The following is a 23,011-nucleotide window of genomic DNA, read 5'->3' on the forward strand; positions in this document are numbered from 1 at the left end:
AGTCGATTGAATCGGTAAAAGAGAATTCGCTGAAGGAACTAAAAGCCATAACTTCAAGGGCCTACGAAAAGTGTATAGAAGATTGGGTTAAGCGTTGGCGTATGTGTATGGCTTCAGAAGGAGCATATTTTGAAGGAGATAAAATAAATTTGGAATAAAATTTAAATTTGTGTACGTTTTGTCCAGAAGATATATATATTAGTACCTATAAGGACCTATAGTATTTATAATACAACCCAATAGCTGTATTTATCATTTGACGCATATTAAATATTATATTATGATTAATTAAATATTACAACCTATTATATATATTATAAGTTATAATACCTATAAGCACCTATAGTATTTATAATATAATCCAATAGCTGTATTTATCATTTGATGCATATTAAATATTAATATTAAATATTAATAAATGTTATTATTGATTTATATTAATATTTTATATTAAATTAAATATTAAATTAAATATAAAATTAATATTAAAATATATTAGTGGTACCGCTATTAAATTTTACTTAGCTCTATCATTCTACAATGATAGGTCGTAACCACTACTAAACTGTTACCACGTCACGCTGCCGCCAGCTCTCCCTGCATTACAACATATCAGCATCCGAAAGTGTCTAATCTATTGTTAGTAACTAATTAACGCCAGCGTTGCTCCCAAAATCAACGTTTGTACTATACCCTCTCTCATTATAAGGTAACAGAAAAGAAAGATACTGTCACTCTACTGATACATATTGCTTAAGGATTGTAATTTTTATTTCTATTTATTTAGTCTAAAGTTATATCATTACCGATAATCAATCGCTTTTACTGCTAAAAGCTTTGTTAACGGATATATGGGTTTATATGTTCAAAATTTCTTAATTTCTCTTTGATAATGAAAACTTATTGTCGGAGTACTTGGCTTCTATAGAATACAGGTTTGTCCTATGGATACTCTCTAAAGTTGAGGAATGAGATTCAATCAGTACTAAAATATTGTTTTTTATATTTTATTGCCAAATTTTTAATTTTGTTTATAAAGACATTTTCTGTTATTTGTGCAGCAAAAACACGTTCGTAGTATTTTTCGAAAAAGAAAAAAAATTGGTTTTCTGAGTAAATGCGCATAAAGGAAAACAATATACCAGACAATATTATTCGAGCGCCCCACTCTCTAGCGCCACAGCAAAAATAACTTAAAATGAAAACAATTTTGGAATCACATTTCATATTTCCATTTCAAATTGGATTTGAGGCTTTTTAATGTTCGCAGTCGATGAATGCCGAGTAGTGGGGACCCATATGCGTAAAGGGTTTCCGTGGAAGTGTGTGCGTGAGCATTTGTATACTTGTACCAATCCTTTGTGGTGGCCGCTTTCATTGTCACATTGATTATGGAAATAAACGTCATTTCGTTACGTACAGAGCAGGAGCAGTGACGGCCTATGAAGTTAGGCATGAGTTGAGCGGTGAGATGGTGAGATGGTGAACGGAGAGACTCGCACCCACTTAGCAAACAATAAGTCGTTTAGTATTTTAACGCACATGTTTTATGTAAAAAGCTTAGGGCTAAAATCAGTAGAATACTATTTTTCACGATTGCAACACTGGCAAGGGTAAATGGCAAATATTTTGGAATCGTAGGTTTAGCACAGAATTCGAAATGACAGCTGAAGGCTGTTTTGTTAGTGTGCGTGTTGCAGCAAGTACATCGATGAATTTCAAACCCTTTTGACCTGTGCATTTTTTGCGTACGATTGGGTGCAGGATGCAAGCATTGCCCCACAATTGGAGACAATGTCGAAATGAAATTTTCTGCTTTGGAATAAGTATTTATTTATTTTTTAATGTGTCAGAATCAAATTAAAATCGGCATTTCAACGAAATTCATTTGCTGTGAACGTTGCCATTCGAATGTCTGTTTGTTCAATGAAATTCATATTTTTCCGGTTTTACTCTTCGACCAAACCCTACGATGTGTTGACATTGAAAAAATGTTTATTATTTTACATTAACTGTTTGCTATTTATTTTAATTAAATTGGTCACGTGCTGCTGTTTTCTTTTCAGCAATTGTTAAATATATTATTTGATTTCCTATTACGAAAAGCATGATTGCAGTACTGATAGCAGAAAGGAAAGCAACAAAACTGAATCAGAATTTATTGAAAATTTTTGGATACAATTTTTAACATTAAAGGTGTTTATATAAAATTTCCAGTTTATCGGGACCTTCTTTATCAATTTTTATTATTGTCACTTTTCACGCTTCTCTCCTTTCTTTCTATTTTAAGCAATTTTAATGCTTTTGCTTTGACTTTTGCTTGTGTTAAGTTGAGCAATAACTACTTGCGTGAGTAGATTGAAGGAGTAGATTGATAGAAATATTTTCAATAACCATGTCTTTCATAAACATTTCATAAATACATGCTTGATGAAGAACCACTTTTCTTGTCAGTTTTTTTTTAATTCTTATAAAATAAAGTAGGAATTATTTTGAATAACAGAGTCTTAGAATGTTCGAAAAGATATATCTGTAAGCATGTATACACGATCCTTAAATGATGTTTAAATAGTTAATTGTTGAAATAAATGTTAACTTTTCATTATTTACTTATTATTATTTTATTAATTTATTTAATTATTAGTTAACTTATAAATATTAAAAATTAAAGTATTATATTATTATAAGTAATTCTGAGAAAAACCTAGGATCATACGCTCTTCTGAAGCGATACACATATGCCAACGATTAACCTAATCTTCCATACACTTTTCATAGGCCCGTGAAGGTATGGCTTTTAGTTCCTTCAGCGTATAACACGTATTTTCCATATTAAAAATCGGTAAATACACTTGAGGTAGTCTCACATTAACAGGTCTATTACTTAAGTAGTAGTTACCAAACAACAAAATCCGGATACCTTTTATGCAGAAGGTATTCTGAAGGAACGTATTCTTTTTTCAAACCAAAGTGATATAGTAACATCGTTCAATCGAAGTTGTTTGTGGATCAAAGGAAAGTTTCATTTCGAGGGGTAGTGAAATACATTTGTATTTTCACGTAATTTTGATGACAACTCATTTGTCAAGACCTCATACTTGGGTCTTACTTAAGCCATTTATAAAAGGAACTTTCCATTTAACTAAGACTCAAAATTGTTGATCCTGTTTTGCACTAAAAGTTTTAATTCTTGACTGCATTTAAACTATATTTTATTTTAAAATTATTAACTATTCACCAACGGCACCATTTACTATTGTTTAAAAACTGTATATACCATATAATTAATTTGTATATTTACTTAGTTGATGTCATAATGGATGTTTAATATATTGGAGTACTGAAATAGTAAGACAGTTGATTTGGTTTACTATAACACATTCATTCGGATTTCCTATGGCCATATTTCATATACAGTATGAATGCATTTATTAAATATTATTTATAACTTAATTCGTTTCAATTTTGATTTAAATAATTCTTAGTTTCGCTTTCAAAGGCTATATATTGTGAAAATTGCACTTCGCTTGTGCTGGGTTCATGTTTTTGCATTATTTTTATATAAATCATTTTAAAAAGAGTTGGCAAAACACAAAATACGCCTTCACATAAGTGCACTTAAATATCCTGGCATATCCGTAAACAATAAAACAAACATAATTGATGGCAAACACATACGACTAGGACTCAAACTCAAGTCAGCTTTGGAATATATTTTAAATTTGAAAGAAATTATTATTTACTTGTGAACAATATTTGCTAAGCATATACGAATGCACTGAAAAGTTTAGTATAGAATATAGAATATAGAATATACGAGTATATGGTATACCTATATGTGCATAGAAAAAGTAATCAATGTTAAAATCAGTTGTTAGTGGTTTTAGACAGATGGATCAATTAAGCTAAATAAAATATGTTATTCATTAATACAGGTTCCAGGTATTCTTCCAGATACTTTTCCAGTTTTTATGATGCTACAACATTGATCGCAAATACTAGATTGAATCAGAAAATCGTCTATTGATTGTTAATTTACAGTTTGTAAGTATTTTCACCTTAACATTTTCCACTCATATTTTTAAAAAGAATTTAATTATATTATATGAACTTAGTACTGTTAATCAATCAGTTCCCTAAAACTACACTTCCTTATACATGTTTTTTAAACCGTGCTTATACCACGCAATTTAACAGTGTTAGGAGGTGTTAGTGGACTTAACTATTACACGGTGGATTTTGTCTACTTAAAACAAATAAGTAGTGATTCCATGGAGTCTTAACGAGGACTCAATTAAAACAGAAAAGTGATTCTTTCTAACTTCTAATTCCTTTTGGCACTATGGGTGAAGTTTCTATGTAGCTCATAGTGCATGTCGTAGCTCAAACGCTCAAAAACGTCTGAAAAGGCAGCAAATAATATTTGAGGAAAAAGTTTGAGGAAAAAGAAGGAATCATCCTTCAATGAGTTATTATTGTGCCGCCTCGTAATCATTTATAATTTTTACTTTATTTCGCATTCATACTGTGACTGGAGGCAATTTCTTATGTGGAACTACTAAAAAGCACCAAGTATTACATTTCAATGCGAGGATATGCAAGTGAATACATTTAGCGTGCATAGAAATATTTCGCTATAATTCATAAAAACTGTAATGAAAAACTGAAAAACATAATATATATACATTCCTACTTGTATTTCCATTAACAACTGTATCCACATTGTATGCTTCATTATTCAATGAAACGGTAAAAGCCTCATAAGGGAATCCTTTTGAATGTAACTTTTAGGACTGTGTTGGGACTATTTTCCTTTTGGAACAAAATGTTTTTTTTTTCTTACTGGAAAATTTCGTTTCTACTATCAAAAACATGATATTTGCATGTCAAATGAAGTCTTGTCGAGAGCATTACCACACCAATACCTCAAGTATGGAATAAGAAAAATAATCTTTAAAAATAATTTGATTTTAACTCTTACAAAATTTTAATGTCATTTGTTTACTATTATATATTTCTTTAGGAAGATTTGAGAATTAATTTACATACATAGAGATCTTAGGATTGACTCAGTGAAAAAATATATCAGAAACAGAGCTCTAAAATTATTCACTAAAGTTGATACGCTAATTAACCCCGCCCTAACAATCCTCAAGTCCACTTCTGGACTCTCAGGAAGATATGCTGATTTAAGGTCCGTCATCAACTGAAAGACAAATAAATGATATGATTTCTTCGCCTAGTTAGAGCCTAGTGTCGGGTAGAGATAAGCCCCCCAGCCATTATAGAGTAAAAGTGCGTAATAGCACTAACTCAAGAAGAAGAAGAAGAATCAAGAAGAGAAATAATTTTGGATTCGTTTCGTTATACATTAGATTGTCTTCAAAGCAACGACTCAGAGTAATCAAAATTATTGATTATTATTTATTTGTTCAGGATAATGAAAATTTGGCTCTAACACAAGCCAATGAGTATAGTCGTAATTGTTGAAATAAACAGTGATGTGAATATATTTAAGTTTTCTACAACCCATAAATCATCACACATTTCTAAAATGCGTATATAAGATAATGCTATGCAAGGCAATCAATTATATGGTATATATAACTGGCTATTATTTGAGCTCAAGCGGGCTTTAATGTTCATGATATTCATGTTCATGTAAGGCAATCGATTATATGGTATATATAACTGGCCATTATTTGAGCTCAAGCGGGCTTTTATGTTCATGATGTTCATGTTCATATAAGGCAATCGATTATATGGTATTTTATGTTCATGACCACTTCAACCTAACTCGCATATAATACCTTAAACACTTTTCGAAAAAATGGTATAAAATTTTTTTAAAAAATTATATGTAATATTTATAATTAATTTTAATTAAACATTCATTGTCTACAAAAAAAGTTCTTAAATCTAAATTTTAACCACTTTAATAGTTTTAAAAGAAGGTCTGTTATAGCTCTGATATAGCTATTTTTCTCTTAAATGTGACTCTGTAATTAGTAAACTTGAAGGTTCTGTGTTGATATATTTTATATATAGTTTAATGCGACACAATCTAATACTTGTATGTCATAGGATATGATCTTTTGCTATACAATTATTCTATTGGATAGACTTGAGAAATTGCTTGTATAATACCATTTTCTAGTATATTGTTACAACAAATCACCTACTATATAAAGTTATTATAAATATTGAATTTCGCAACTTATCACACTTATTAACAACAGAATTTTTTAAAATTTAGTTGTTTATTTAATTATAACACATTACTTAGACCACATTTTTTGGTGTCACCGTTTCAGGTGCCCTCTTTGCTACACCTGTCGAAAGTTTTCCAATGTTTACTGGTTAATAGAAAAGGGGCCACTGTCTCATATGCCTCTTAGGTGTACTCACGAAAAACTTTTCAATGTTTATTGGTTAAAGGAAATATGAAATACAATACGTTCTCGGTTCTAGCAACCTAAAGTGAAATCAAGGGTGCTGCAAATACTGAGTTATTGCACTTACCGAGGAAAAATGCTCGTAACTGATCTAACGAAAGAAATAAGTTGATACATACAATAGGACTGTTCTGGCCGCAGTACCGGCTGTTGGGCAATTTTCACGTCTACTTTTATAATAATAATTATAAAGTTGATACTTAAAAAAACTTAAAATTTCTTTTATTCCTATATTATAACTATTGTAAAAATTGTATATCATAGGACTTATTCACCTATAATATATACATCCATATTATTTATGGGTACACCTAAAGCACGTATTGTATACACTTATAATATTTGTTTTTTAGCCTTAAGTGTTTGCGCGGGAACGATTTTTTGTGCCTCAACTTCAGCTTCGTTTTACTCGTTTTCACTATCAATTTCAACTATTAAAACAAACTCAACTCATAGCCATTATAAATTTGGTCAACACATGCAATATCCGAGAACGTACCGTATATTTGAAGTAACTTATTCAGCCTGTTAACTTAACACCATGACACTAATGACGTTAATAGTGGATTTAATACTACAAATATATCTTAACTATAAACTATCTTATATATAGTTGAAGATTTAAACTATAAATAAGTCAAAAAAGATATGCGTAAACAGATTATTAAGCTATGAAAAATTTTACTTTAAATCCAATAAGTTCCCTTGGGGTCTCACATAGCAATCAGTGTAATCAACGTTTTTTTTTATATAAATTATTAAAAGAACCTGTATATTCTTATCGCTATAAGATTGTACAGATGAAATAATAACTGAAGTCTAATAAATTCTATTGAGGTCTCACATAGCAATCAGTGTAATGAGTTATTTTTGTGTAAATTATTAAAATGACCTGTATGATCTTATCTCTATAAGATTAGCAATCTTATCTCTATAAGATTAATAATCTTATCTCTATAAGATTAATAATCTTATCTCTATAAGATTAATAATCTTATCTCTATAAGATTAATAATCTTATCTCTATAAGATTAATAATCTTATCTCTATAAGATTAATAATCTTATCTCTATAAGATTAGCAATCTTATCTCTATAAGATTAGCAATCTTATCTCTATAAGATTAGCAATCTTATCTCTATAAGATTAATAATCTTATCTCTATAAGATTAATAATCTTATCTCTATAAGATTAATAATCTTATCTCTATAAGATTAATAATCTTATCTCTATAAGATTATATAGATAAAATAATAACTAAAGTCTTATAAGTTCTATTGGGGTCTCACATAGCAATCAGTGTAATCAATATATTTTTATATAAATTATTAAAATAACCTGTTTAATCTTATCGCTGTAAGATCATATAGATGAGTAAATAACTAGACGTTTACATCAGTGTTGCATTGGAAAATTTTAAATCTTTTCTATATTCATGAATTTAATTTAATGTTCATTATTACTTTCGGTGAATCGGTGGCGTTTATTCTGATATAAATTCCGTTCCAACAAAACTTTCTAAAATGTTCCTATTGAAGTTCCATTAGAGATCCATTTGTATGTTTGTGCCTTTAATGTTAAATTAACTTTGACAAATTGAAAATTAACTTAAAACTTTCTAAGACAAAAATCAAAAAACAATCTCAAAGATTTAAAACAGCATTTGTCAAATTAATTTAAAGTTACAAAATTTACTTCTGTAAAATGCCATACCAAGTAAAGAAAAACGACGTCAACCAAAAACAACACAAAAAAAAAAAATACCAAAAACAATTTTAATTGCAGACTAATCGAAATTTTCCTAAATATTGCCTCCTTGCCGGTCGGAAAGTACGATATAGACTATATCGTAGTCGAATTACTCAGTACTGCGGCAACTTGGAAATAAATTCATATTGTAGGTATCAACCCTAAAAAATATTTCGTTATATGAAATCAATGTATCCATTAGAACATAAGAAGTTGTAAGCAAAATTTTCAGTTGTACATTTTCTTGTAATTAAATCAAAATCAAAATCAAAGATTAAGCAAAAAATATAACAGCAAACTTGAAAATTAATTACTTGGCATGAGGTTTCACATACAAACTTCTCAGATAAAATGAACTTTGGGTTTTTGTATTCAATTAATAATAAATAATTCGTTGAAGTTCTTATACTTGAAGTTGTTGTTGTTGTTGGCATTGCTATTGTTGTTGTTGTTGTTGGCATTGCTGCTGTATTCCCAGTGAAAAGTAGCAAAAGGGCAAATATTTTTCTTCATAACAAATCCTTTCACCCATTAATATACCAACATTGGCAGAAACTCACACACACATAAAAGCACAAATACAGGCAGGAATAATCCATAATGATTGTAGTAGAGTTCGTCCTTTGTCCCACAGCTCAGGCAAATATTCCCATTACAAGCGATTGTGCACTTTGAAGAAAAGTCACAGAGTTCAAGAAACCAGCACAGCTAAGGCCAATACAAAACAGCTAAAGCAAACAACAAAGTTAATGTGGAGGGTGGGTGGTATCCAAGAAATCTCAATAGCACACCACATAATCGAACACCAAAGACATTTTAACTCTTCTGGACTCTTCTGAACAAAGACGAGTGAAAATAAATTAAATAATAAAATTAAATCCGGTTGAAGTTGAAGTGGGGACTTTCAATAAATCCAACCGCATTTGAGTGCATTGGGTTGCAATTAAGACTTTTTTAAAATTGCTGAAATATTGCTAAAACTCTATTCAATACAAAATTAATTAAATATTAAGCGTGAGTATAGTATATATGTTAACATAAGTATAATATAATATATTTAGTATAGTATAGTAAAGTATATTTATTTATATATACTTAGTGTCATTTAACCACAAAAATTTTGTGATTCTTCTACTCGGTATAGCAATTTTTTTAAAACTCACCGGTTACTTTACTTTACAAATCGTTTGATATGTACCTAGGCTTGCGAAAGTTGCTCTTCAACTGCCTTCCTCCAAGTTTAGTTTACGAACTGACTATTTTGAATCAATAAAATATTAAAAATTCTGAAACAACTTTTTTCTTATACATAAATATAAAGATATCTAGATTTAATAATTCTGTTCGCATTTTGGGTCTGTAGCCACGCTTCTTTTTAGACGTAATGCTTACGGATTTATAAGTAATTAAAAGAAAATCGTCTGAGTGCTAATAAAAATCGAATTTCAAGAATTCAATATTCGCTTTCAGTTTATAGTATTTCATATTAACAATCAATATTATTATACATCTTTAAAAATATACATATATATATAATACCTTCTGCTCAAAAAGTATTTGAGATTTTGTTGTTTGCTAACTACTCCTTAAGTAATAGACTTTTTTCAAAAAAGGTCTATTACTTATTTTTTTTTTGGTCTATAGACCTTTTTTTATTTGTTATGTTGGTACACTGTTTCTTGATATATGGTACAAATTTGAGCGCCATCTGTCAATTAGTTTGTTTACAGCAGCTGCTAATGTGAGACTACCTCAAGTGCATTTACCGATTTTTACTATGGAAAATTCTTGTACGCGATTTTTTGACCAAACACGGCACCACTGTCATCGCTCAGGCACCATATTCGCCAGATCTGGCGCCGTGCGACTTTTTTCTGTTCCCCAAACTCATATTGCCCCTTCATGGTAAGCGTTTTGAGTCGATTGAATCGGTAAAAGAGAATTCGCTGAAGGAACTAAAAGCCATACCTTCACGGGCCTATGAAAAGTGTATGGAAGATTGGGTTAAGCGTTGGCATATGTGTATAGCTTCAGAAGGAGCACATTTTGAAGGAGATAAATTAAATTTGGAATAAAATTTAAATTTGTGTGTTTTATTTACAAAATCCGAGTACTTTTTGAGGAAAAGGTATATAAAACCAATGCACTTGCCGTGCTTTAAATTAAACTGAGCTTTTAAAGTATAGCTTTATTTAGAAACACAAGTTCAACGAATTGAAAGATAATGTTTTGAGTATGGTTATTTTTATTTCAAAACTATTCTTTCTGCAGAGACAACTGTTTTGCATATTTTTTACTTACTATATGTAGGTAAAGTGCCTTTTTGGGAACAATTCTACAAAGAAGTATGCAAATGTTACTCAACAAGTTTATATTCCTCTCTATAGTTCTATGGTCTATAGTTCTATTGATAAAATCACTTTTGTTGTTAATCTTTGTTAGATATTTTCATGAATTTGACTCAATTCAAAATAAATATAATATGGTTGGTTTTTATTAAATTAAATAGCTGAAAATTTGATCCCCAACTCATATTGTGAAGTTTGTATATTTCTTTTCATATTTTTAATAATTTCTAACTTGAGCACCGTTCCTTCATTTCCTAACAAAGGACTCAAATCCGAATGATTGATTGTCCGAAAATTTATTGGCACTCAACCAATGAAAACTTTTATGTTTTCAAATTTCATTTCATGTCTGTGCATAGTTGGGTTCCAATAGATCATCCTCACACGGAATCGCACTGAAATGCAAATAAACATTGGCACAGATGTCAAAAATAAAACTCGGAGCTGCAAAAGTTCGAAGGCAAGAAGTAATTTTGTCACGCGGTCGCGTGGTTGCGCCTTTTCGCATTAAAATATTTGGAAAAGAGAAGAATCAGTTCCGCAGAGGCGGTTTTTTTAATCTGTAAACACGAACCAGAAAAAGTTTCGCAACAATGAAAAAAGTTGAGTTGTTGAGTTGATGGTTGTTAAAAAAGTTACTTCTCTCTGTTGCTATTGTTGACGTTATTTTGCCAAATCGATTTGCTCAAGATGACGTGCGGCCGTGACTTCAAGTGTCATATTTGCTTCATGCGGGTGGGCGCGTTTCGGTGGATGCTGTTTCACTTCAGCACAACTGACTGATGGCACTAGGTCTGCTACTGTTGGTTTAACTTCCACTGACTTTCCTGCCACTGTGGACTACAATGATTATTTCTGCTAATATTATTACGAGTATTATAATAATGATGATGATGATAATGACAGCATGTCACGCATGTGATTGACAAGGATTTATTGTCATGTTGAACAAATTTAATATTTTTTTATATTATTTTAAAAATTTATTGTAATGATCAAATAAGAATTTATTTTAAACCCTAAACAGGTTTAATTCAAGCTTTCTCACTTAAAAAGAAATACTGTTTCAGTATAAAATATCTATCAAATCTTTCTGAAGAGATTTTGAGTGCAGGAGCTTAAAGAGTTATGATTGAACATGCCATAATATTTATAAAGGAAAACAATAAATATGGATTTTTTCAATACAATTAATGATACAGTAAGACCCCGCTTAACGCGTAGGATACGTTCCATCAAAATAGAGCAGCACCAAACGATGCTATCTTAACATGTAAATAATGGATTTAGGGGAAGATTAAGAGAAAATTGCTTATGCATTAAATTTAATAATTATGTTTTTTTTTAATAATAATAAAACCAAATATTTATTTTTTACAAAAACAAAAGCAATGTAAACGAATATATATAAAAACAAATGAAATTCTATATCAGTCAGGTCAATCAGTCTATTCTGTGTTTCCAATTTTCTGCCTTTTTGTCAAGAAGGCATCAAATGTAGTTTGCGTTTTCCTTTTGCGTTCTGTAAGAAGTTGTTGATAAGTGGATGAAGCATCTATAACACCCCGTCTTGATTTCGAACTCCTGTCAAAATTTTGTACTGTCATTTTGAACAAATTGAAAAAAAATTCATTTACTTATAGGTCAATTTACTTATGGGTCAAAGGATATATGGCCAATTTATTGCAAATTGTAGAACCTCTGACTTGATAAACAGTAGCTAATCAGAAGTATCAAAGTTTATATCTGTCTTTACAGGGCACTGGACCATAGGATGGCATGGGGCTAAGCTCGGCCTACCCTGTAGTATCTTCTGTAATGCCAGAACACCAGCTGTGTCCTCGTCCAGAATTGTCCTGAAGCAGGCTTAGTTTTAAGAGGCTCTCTTTTTTAACACACTCATCAATATTTCCAGTATTAGCATTGACCAGACTGTCGATTTTAAAAATGCTTCTGCCGGATTTTAACTTTACCATTTTTCTACCCGTCATTATGAGGAATTGTGAAATCAAAACGGTTTTCTTAGCTAATTGAGGAAGATTCGGTCCTCCTTTCTTTTCTACTCACCTAACTATTTTATAAGTAGAACGAGTTTGAAACTCATCAACTCCAATTTCGCTAAAAAAAGTTTTATGAGCTTCTTTTTTAAAATAAAAATATCTGTATGGTATTTGTAGACCAATTTGATAATGGCCCAATCTCAGGTTGTGTTAATTATAGAGACCTACAAATTGTTGCATTGTAAATATAACATATATTCTGTTTTGCTTAATTACATCCAAAATTCAAAACAGATCCGCTTCATCTACTATTCCTACACATTTAAAAAAAGAAATCCACTTAAAAATTGTTGATATTCTCACAATTTTTATGTGTTCCTGTGAATGACCCCAATTAATGTGAGCAATAAAAATCATCTCATCTCCTTCCGGGCTCTCACAAATTCTTCCCATACATGTCAGCAAATAATATTTGCAACACTTAGAGCACAGCAAGTGTTTCTTTTTACCACCGCTAAAGTGTCAACGTCAGCACTTGTCATTTTATCATACGTTCCAAAGTGCAAATAAACAAACAAGGATACTTTTCTTCTAATGAAAAAGGAAAAAAAGATTCAGATACAGAAAGAAAACAAGAACGGGAAATAAAAACTGGATTGCTTAAACTTTCGAAATGAATGCAATAAAAAACGCTGTGAAAATTGCACACTTAGGTCACCTACCTTCGTCAACAATATTCTTCGTTTCCGCCAGCACCTCTGCCTACGGCACTGTATTCGTCATGGTATATGCGCCAACTCATACGCACATTTCCACTCACAACCTCATCCTTTGGCTAAGAAAAACACAACACGACCTGGAAGAGCATACATCACCTGTGTGAGTACTTACCAAACACAGCATTTGTGCTTTGTTGATTCAGCATACAAATATAAACAAAAGCACAAACAACACAACTACACAACACAACACAACACAACAACACAACAAAACAGTTTACGCCACACACCACAAGCCACACAAACATACCCACATACCCACATACACATACTCCTAAGCGCAAAAAGTTCATATTCATTTTCTACACAAAAGCATACGAATTGCATTTCATCTCTAGAAGAGATTGCATTGGCAAATATCCTTTGACGCGAAAAGAATTTATGCAAGTGTCTGCACATTTCAAGGAGTGAGCATAAGGATGAAGTGAAGGTTCGCATTTTTTTTATATCTATGTTTTCATAAGTTCATTTCTATCTAAAACACGCCTTACAGGGTTATTCGGAAGTTTTGGGAATGATTCAATTGTTAGCTTTGTAAAAAATTTTATTTAACCAATATCCATCATCCATCATCTATAGATTCAAGTCAGAGTGCATTTAAGTACCATTCTAATAGAATACCTAATGAAATCGCTAAGTGAGTAGGACTTCGAATTCGATCACAATAAACTTAATAGGGTAGCCCCCACTTATAAGGAAAAAAAATTATTTTATCCCATCATATTGTGCTCCAGTACCTTAATGGAAAGGAAAAATATGGTAAGTGAAAATGATTTTTAAAAAAATTGAAATGAAGGCGTGCCGTAGTGCCCTAGAAAACTTTGGTGCACTCAACTTTGGTGCACTCAACTTTGGTGCACTTATTTTATTGCTTCCGATTATCAAAATAAATATCAGTTATAATTTTCAAACGTAAAACTTAAATTTTGTTTATATATATATATTATATATATATTATTGTATATATATATATATATATATATAATATATATATATATATATATATACATACACACATTTTTGTTTTGTTTGTGATGAGGAGGTGAAATGCAGTCGGAATGGTGTGTCTGGGCTGTTTAACATTAATATGTAGTATAGGGACTACAATATCCGGGGGCTAATTCGCCCTCGAAATCGCTATCGCATTACTTCGAGAAGTGTTTCTTTTATGTCGCCATTTTAACCCATTCCATTTATTCGCCATTTATTCGATCTGCATCCAGACCACTTTTCAAGGTATTATCTGTTTGTACTATATATTAACCTAGTTTCTGCTTCACCTTACTAGGTCTAAACTCTTCGCTTTGAGGACTTGAAACATATATGACTGTATCGTTTGCCAGTTTTTCAAATATTTTGAACATTTTATATAGGGCATATCAAAATGCATGGATATTTTAACCCAAAATGCATGGATAAGAGTTTCGTCACCCAGTAAAAAGTATTGCAAATTCATATTCGCATGAGTGTTTGACTATATGCGCGCATGAATATTCATTCCTGTTTATTCATATTTGCGTGTCAAGTGATTTTTCCTTTTTCTGACAATTTATTCTACATGATTTTTACTTCTTTTTATTTGGAGACGTTTGCTTGTTCTTTTTATGTTAGAGTACATCTAGCAGTCAGTCTATTTTCCTCACAGGAGTTCAACTTAAAATTGGTTCACTGTGAAAGAAGATATGAATATCAACAACCAATGCGCTGGAAAATTTCATTTATATTCATACATTTAAAATTTATTACAAACTGAAATGAATTTATTTTTGTACTTAAGTTCAAAAGTTTTTTTCAGGATATGCCAAAACCAAAACGAATTTTCAAAAAATTAAAAATGCATTCTCAATTCCAAACTTTACTACATTTTTTTATGGTTATGGGTGCAATCAATTTAATCTTATTATCTAACAAATACCAGGTTATACAACAATGAAATTACATATCCTAAGTAATACGGGAAATCCCAAATATATCCCAAGTGGGTAAGGTTAGGCTAAAAAGGCGCGTGCTGACAGTTATCAGCACTTCCACTCGGTGACATATGTTGACCATTGTGATACGCTTAAAGATCACTATCCTTCTGAAATCATTTGGTTTTTCAGATAAAGTTTAGGAGATCCGATAAGTTTGCTTTTGTTATTTCTGTCAGACCAGCAAAAAGCAATCCCCAAGACACTGAAGTCGGCTTGTCTGCAGTACTGGACAGTGACACAAGAAGTGGTTGATAGATTCTACATCCTCTTTATCTTGACAACTCCTGCATAATCCACTTGTTAAAACTCGCCACCTTTGAAGACACAGTGCCCCATTAGTACTTCAGTAAGTACACGAACTGCAGGTTTGCTTATGCCAAGTAATAATAATAAAGCAGCTGTCTACAAGAGAAGAGAAAGTGATATGCATCAGTGGTATTACATGATGGATCTTATCGTATTCTCTCTGTAAAGACTAATGGCTTGTTCTTCTATTACAAAAGCAGAGTAGCTTTTCAAGCTGTTGCGCTTTATAGTACATTGCTGTTTTTGATTTTCAATAACTAATTGGAGAACCCAATATAGTGTTGAGTTTTCAGTGAATTCTATTGTCTGTACAGCAGTCATAACAGCAGTCTAAAGGATGTTTAATTTCTGCTGATAGTAGTTGCAGTCATGTTGTGCTGTAATAATGATTCCGCATAGCTTTTGCATATCACATCTCTGCATTCTCTTCTTTTTTCTTGCGGTTGAAGAACAAGAATTTGTTAGCGTCCTTAATCGCTGTTGTTGAGGCAAAAAGATTTTTTTATCACCCATTTAATAATCAGTTTGTTCTGATCTTATTTGTTTTGAATGAGATATTGTTAACATGATTCTGCTTACAGCCGAAAATTTCTATGAAAGTGTTATTTACAGCTAGATATGGAAGTCTCTTATTAAGCTACCATAAATCATAAGAAAACCAAAGCGTTGGTTTTCCTACGGGTTGTACCTAATAGTAAAAAATCAAAAGTTGAAATATTAGGAAATCTATTACATTATCAATAGTATAGTAAAAAAGATAAATGTATAAAAAGGATCTCAAAAGTAAACTCAAGAAAGAAGTTGTTGTTCATTTTGCAATGCATACTTTGAGAAAAAGTGACAAGCTATGTGGATTTATAATTAGTTGTGAACTAATGGAGAACAACATCTTGATTCACAAAATGATATCTTTTTTAGGTTTTAAAACTGTATTTTGTATTAAAGAAATGGTATTTGAGTAATGGTAGTTTTAGCACTATAACTCAAAGTCTTGGTATTATCTACACATTGATGGTGTATTGGATCTATAAAAGTGTTCCTATAAGCAAATTGTAATAAAAGTTGATTGCTCTCTGTTTTACAACAGTCAAAACTTAATATAACCTAATTATATACTAAACAATATAAAAATATATTTATAAATATAAAAAATAAATTAATTAAATTTGCAATAAAGACGAAATAATTTCTAGATTATTAATCTTTGACATTACAAAATTCCCTAAATATTTCAACATAAAACATCATAATAATTAAATATAAACTTTTTTTTCCTAAAAATCAAACGACTGCAAAGTGCAGAGTTCACTTTTTTTCAAGCCGTTGGTTTCCATTTCAGTTGACCATAAGGCTTTCACTTGATCAAGGTTTCAATACTGCTCTTAAAACCATAGTTATTATCGAACAGTTCTTTGATTTTTTTTTGTTTCAGAATATTTTTCAAAATTATTATCTTTTATTTTTAGAAGACGATTTCGACAATGGTTTTTGTAAAATTCAATGCTTCCTGCTTGTGAGTTTCTCTATTACGTTATATGCTAATATATCCTTATTCTCTTAATATCAAACTTTAGAATTTTTCACTTTTTACATTGATTAATTAATTTAACAAAAAACTACTCACGCCATCTATTGCCAACAATTATATGCTCTTTTCATATGGATTACACAAACAACAAGGAAGTATATGAGAACCAAGTATATGAGATTCATATATGCTCATGTCAATCATATGCAAGACACATAAAATTCGCCAAACAATCGCTACCATTGACTTGGTTTCTCAATTAAAACATTTGGTAGAACTTTGCCAACTATGGTATAATGCTCAATCTCAACATCTATCTCGGAAATATATTGCACCTGCATAATCATTTAATACTTTATGATGGATGAAAGATTAATTTTGAGAACTAGTGGAGATATGTCATACTTTAAGCAAATTAAATATTAAGGCCATAAAGCGATATATATTAACAACAAAATAAATCTGATTTGAATATAGCAAACTTATTGGAAACTTAAAATAAGTCTTTTTGTGTCTTTTTGTGTATATAGAAGAAAATTAATTATCAATAATAAATTCTATAATATATAAATATTTTTTAAAAATTAATATTTTTTCTTAAAAATAATGTTTATTAAATATAAAAAAAATATTTTTTTAAAAAAAAATTATTTTTTATATTTATATTAAATTTACATTTAAAATTAATTTATATTTATTTAAAAATATAATAAATTAATTTTTTAATAATTATTATTAATCAAAATTTAATTTATTTATTAACATATTTTTATTTCATTATTTTTAATTTTATTTAAATAAAGACTATACTAGGCTAGACTAATAAATATCTATATTAATATAAATATTTAATTAATCAATATATATATATTAATCTAAACTAAAAAATTTCAAAATTTGGAAATCGGTAAGGATATATTAATTTTATTAATATTGTTTTATAAATAAATAAAACAATATAAAACAATATTTTTAAATAAATAATAATTTGAAAACACTTTAATAATAATTTTTAACATGATTGATATCAATCGATCACTACCAATCACAGTTGCCTTGTGATTTGTATGCTATATCAATCGTTCCTTGATTGTTTCTAAATACTTTCAATCCAGTAATTATTATTGCATTTACATTTTATAAATATTATTTTATTATATATATTCAACTAGTTTTATTAGACATTTTTTAAGAAAACTTTTCTACAAAATATTTTACTACTTTTTCTACTCTTTTCCTCGTCATGGAAATTATATCCACTGTCCGATCAATGAACTTTCTCCTCATTGATCCTAAATATACTACTACTAGTTACAGCGCAGATATGATCTGTACACTGTCATTAACTATATAATATTCCACAACAGATTTTCGAAGCAGGTTTGTTTGTCATTTTTCTTCACCCCCAAAAGCCGCCCAGCGGATTCTAGTGAGCTTGATTTTTGTTATTACGACTGATCGCATACAATTAGTGGTCGTAGCGTCACCGAAATTAATGTGTCTCATGTATAGGTTCAACAATTCACCCAACTGCTTTTCTTTCAGATGCGGCAGTATGTACCAAGTCTACAATCATTCTTAAGTCAATCCAGTGTCGGATGTTCCTCAGCCAAGACATTGGTTTTTCCTATGCCGCGTTTGCTTCGAATCTGCCTTTTACAATCAATTGCAGCAGAATACCTCGTTTTTTTTCCGTTGATAGCTTTTAGGACTTTTCTATATTGTCTCAATCTTATTAGAACTTCTTCATTTGAAACTTTGTCCGTCCGTCATCATTAGAATACTTTTGTGACATCACATTTCAAATGCTTCGATTCTGTTCAATGTTAGGATTTTTAAAGTCTGAGATTCCAAGTCAGAAAGTTGAATGTACTTGATATAGCATGCTATACCTACTATACAATATAAAGAATTACTTTATGATACCAAAAATACTCAATTGCATTTTAAATTGAAAGACTGACTCCCAGTGGCTAGCATCTGTGTACAGATCCTATGGGTATTTCGTTTCAATGAAAAAGTAATTGCCGAAACAGAAACCTATTTTACGGCTTTAAGATAATATAATTTAAGACAATTTAAAATGCGACATTTATACATTACCGAAACGTGCGAATGAATTTATCACTCTCGAAGGAGACAAAAACTTGTTCGATCAGTCGTTATATGAACGCCTTGAATAATGATTTAATTAAAATTTTAATATACTTTAATTTATTATTTATTTACATCTATTTATATTAATAAGTATACAATTTATTTATATTAATATAATTTATCTTTACTTGATTCATAAAATGACGTATTTTGACTTTCTTCAGTTGCATTTTTATATTCAGGTAAATGAAATTACTATATATATCGGAAGTACATATTTAATATTTACTAAGTTTCTTTTTATTACTATTAGCCGATAAAGTGGAGACTACTAAACACCGTAATTCAGTTATTCTATTGTGCTGACCTTAATTCTTTTAACCGATCCTTAGGTTTTTAATAAATCTTAGAGTCTTGTAGGTATTCTTTCATGTATTTTGAAGAGCTATAAGTTTGTTCCCTAAGTATTTAAGTCTGTTTTTACTTAATTTAGGGCATTCACTGAGATTGTGTTAGGACGCTTCAACATAGACGATTGTCATTTAAGAAGATTATATACTTTTTCATACTGAAAAATATAATGGCTATCAGTAATCGTAAACCGAGTAAAAAATTAAGTTCGTATAGAAACTCCTTGAGAGTAAAACTTCAAATTCGTCCTTAGCAATTTTACTTAATTTTATTCCAGTTATATATGCGTTCCTCTCCACAAAAGCCGTTTTTTATAATCATCTTTTTAACTTAAATTACAAGCAAAAGAATAAATCAGTGATCTGCATTTCAACAGAATTATTCATAAATACCAAAAAGAGAATATTCTTAAAAGTTATGCGAAAAACAAAAACAGAATTTTATTACATACAATTTCCTCAAGCCTTAAAATAATTTAATAAAAATTTCAAACAATTTATCAAATTACACATCGATCCTTTTATGGAGTAATAAAACAATATTTTGCTTGCATATCTACAACATGGAAATGATGTCTCCACCTTTATCGCGTACGAACAGATCACTCCACCCATTCCGATGCAATTTTCAGAAGAAAATATTTCAAGATATAAGAGCAAGTACAACAACATCGAGGAGGACTAGGTAGAAAAAAACAAACCCGGTTACACAGTCGAATATAATTTATTCCACAGATCTGCAAACGATATAAATTCATATATTGATTGAATCAATCAAACTTGAAAAGAAGAAGTAAAGTAAAAATAAATATGAAACAAAGTACAAAACTCATATGAAAACAGGTAAGCCATGCCAAATCAATGTACGCTCTGGTACACAATTGGCAATTTAGCCCGATCGTATTCATATTCCTGTCACGTAATTTATTGATTTCGCTTATGGGAATACATCAGCGTTAAAGCAGCGCAAATCAAAGTTGCCACTCCATTCCAAGAGCAGAAAAGGCAATAAAACCAAAAGCAGATACATATGTGCATATATGTATCTACAAATATATTTGCAAAGGAGATAAATGCACAAATAAGCCAAGAGCAGACGGCTAAGCCGACAGACGGTAAGCTGAACGCACTGCCGCCATAAGCACATCCACCGAAGCATTTATAAGTGGGCATATAAAAGAATAAATAGTTAGACAGTCAGTTATATGCGCGGACAGACAAGCAAATGTATCTTGCAGATACTAAAGCAACGATCCAGTGAAGAGACAGAAATTCATAAAAATGTTTTTAAATTAAACATGCATGGTCCGGTGGCTAAATTCAAATTCGCATTGGTTTTTGCACAAAATAAATAGATTTTCAATAATAAACAGAACTCGATCGTCGATCGTCGATTGTCGGTCGTCGATCATCGACGTATGGCTGCTTAAGTGATGGCTACAAAATTCACTTGACGCAGTGCAAATATGAAAAGGGGAAAAGGGCTAACAAATAAGCTAATCAAAAACCAGAACATCTGAAGTCCAGTCAAATGTATCTGAATCAAGTGTGCGAGTACGCAGACGCATTACTGATTATTCATTCGCGTATCTGCACTGACTGCAATGGCAGCAACGAATATCAGCTTAATAGTCAACAGGCAGATGGACAAATGCAGCAGAGATCTACAAATATAAAAATACATGAGCTCAATAATAGCTGTTGTATCAGCCAAAGAAATGTATCAACACGACCATAACAGCAGCAATGCAACGATAAGTTAGAAGCAGGAGCAGCAGCAGCAGCACCAACAGGAATTGCAGAAGCAGCTATAATAATGGCGGTCATATTGCATTTTTGCATTTGTAATGAAACTGAAAACCAGTAAAATGCAATTTTGTTAAGTGGGAATAAGGCTAAACGATTGTGTTTATATGTAACTTTTTCTACATATACATTTTCTTCGTTTTTCAGAGCATGCATCCATTCCATTCCATCAATACGAGTGCAATTTAATGCGAATGGCTGACATGGAACGACAACAACAACAACAACATCTGTAAGAACGACAACCATATTTCATATTGTAACGGATCAAATTGAATCGTGCGGATGAAATGAAATAAAATGGTTGAATTAATTGTATAGTTGTAAGGATATAAGATCATTGAACTTAAATTGCAATACCCGGAGGCGACAAACATGTACGTATAAAGTTATTGCTGTAGCTGTTGCAATTCTGATGTACCTATGTCTTGTAGTAATCATAATAATAGCAGCTGAACTAGTCCGATGATCAACTCATTCAATTGACAGCTAGATGAAGAGAACCAATATTCTTTGAAAACTTATCTGTAAATAATAATTCATAATTTTGATACTAAACTGAAAAGGATAAATATAGTCGTAAGTTTAATGTGAAAGTAGTTAAAAGATATCTCCCATTCTTTCATAAACTGTTAAACCATGTCATTGTCAACTATATTGTCGACAACATACTTTTGCTAGAAATAATGAGAAACTTTATTCATTAGTTGATTGATTGGTTTCAATTACAGGCCATCAAATAACTTTCCCTATACCTCAATTAACGATTTTTCGCGGTTATGCAACCACATTCCTCGTATGAAACCCTAAGATAGAAGAATACAGAGCAAATCGATTCCGTTGAGTTTAGATAATTTATTAGGTCTCTCGGCTTTACCGTTGAACAGTCTAAGCTATCAAAGAGATAGCTTCTTAAAAAGCTGTTTCCTCTTAACCCCAAAGCCGGATGTTTAAAGGTTTCTTTATTCTTTAATGCACAGTTTCGTTGCGTGGATTTCTATACACCAATGATTAGAAGGAATGACCAGTAAGCCTTGCTGTAAACTTTTTCGCTCCCTTCGATGTTCAGGGACCCACATAAGAGTGAAGTCAGTCTACCGGTTTAGTATTTTTAATTGAGTTTTAAAACCGCTAAATTGAAATATCAATAAGTTCAAATATATAAATTTTTATTAGCTGACGTCATGACACGAGTTCCTTATCATAACCTTTTTTGAGCACGTGATACTAAAACACTAGTTTATCCGATTGCAGAGTATATGTGTGAGATCTACGGGCTGCATACTTATGCGATTAACAACTCAATATATTAAAGAAAAAATGTACTAAGAATTTTTGGTTCAGTCTTGTTACTGTTTTAAGTAAGAGGCAGAATTAAGGAGACAATATTGTTCAAATTATGACGGCTCATCATATTTAAAGGCTTGGCCTTATGTACAGAATACCAGGCAAATCAATGTTGAAGAGATTGATTAATGACATGATGTGAAGACGATGACAGAAACAGTGGATTGGCAATCCACTTTTTCTGAGGGAAAACCAACGAAATATAAGCATGA

Source organism: Teleopsis dalmanni, chromosome X, assembly GCF_002237135.1.
Source record: "Teleopsis dalmanni isolate 2A chromosome X, ASM223713v2, whole genome shotgun sequence".
NCBI classification, from domain to species: Eukaryota; Metazoa; Arthropoda; class Insecta; order Diptera; family Diopsidae; genus Teleopsis; species Teleopsis dalmanni.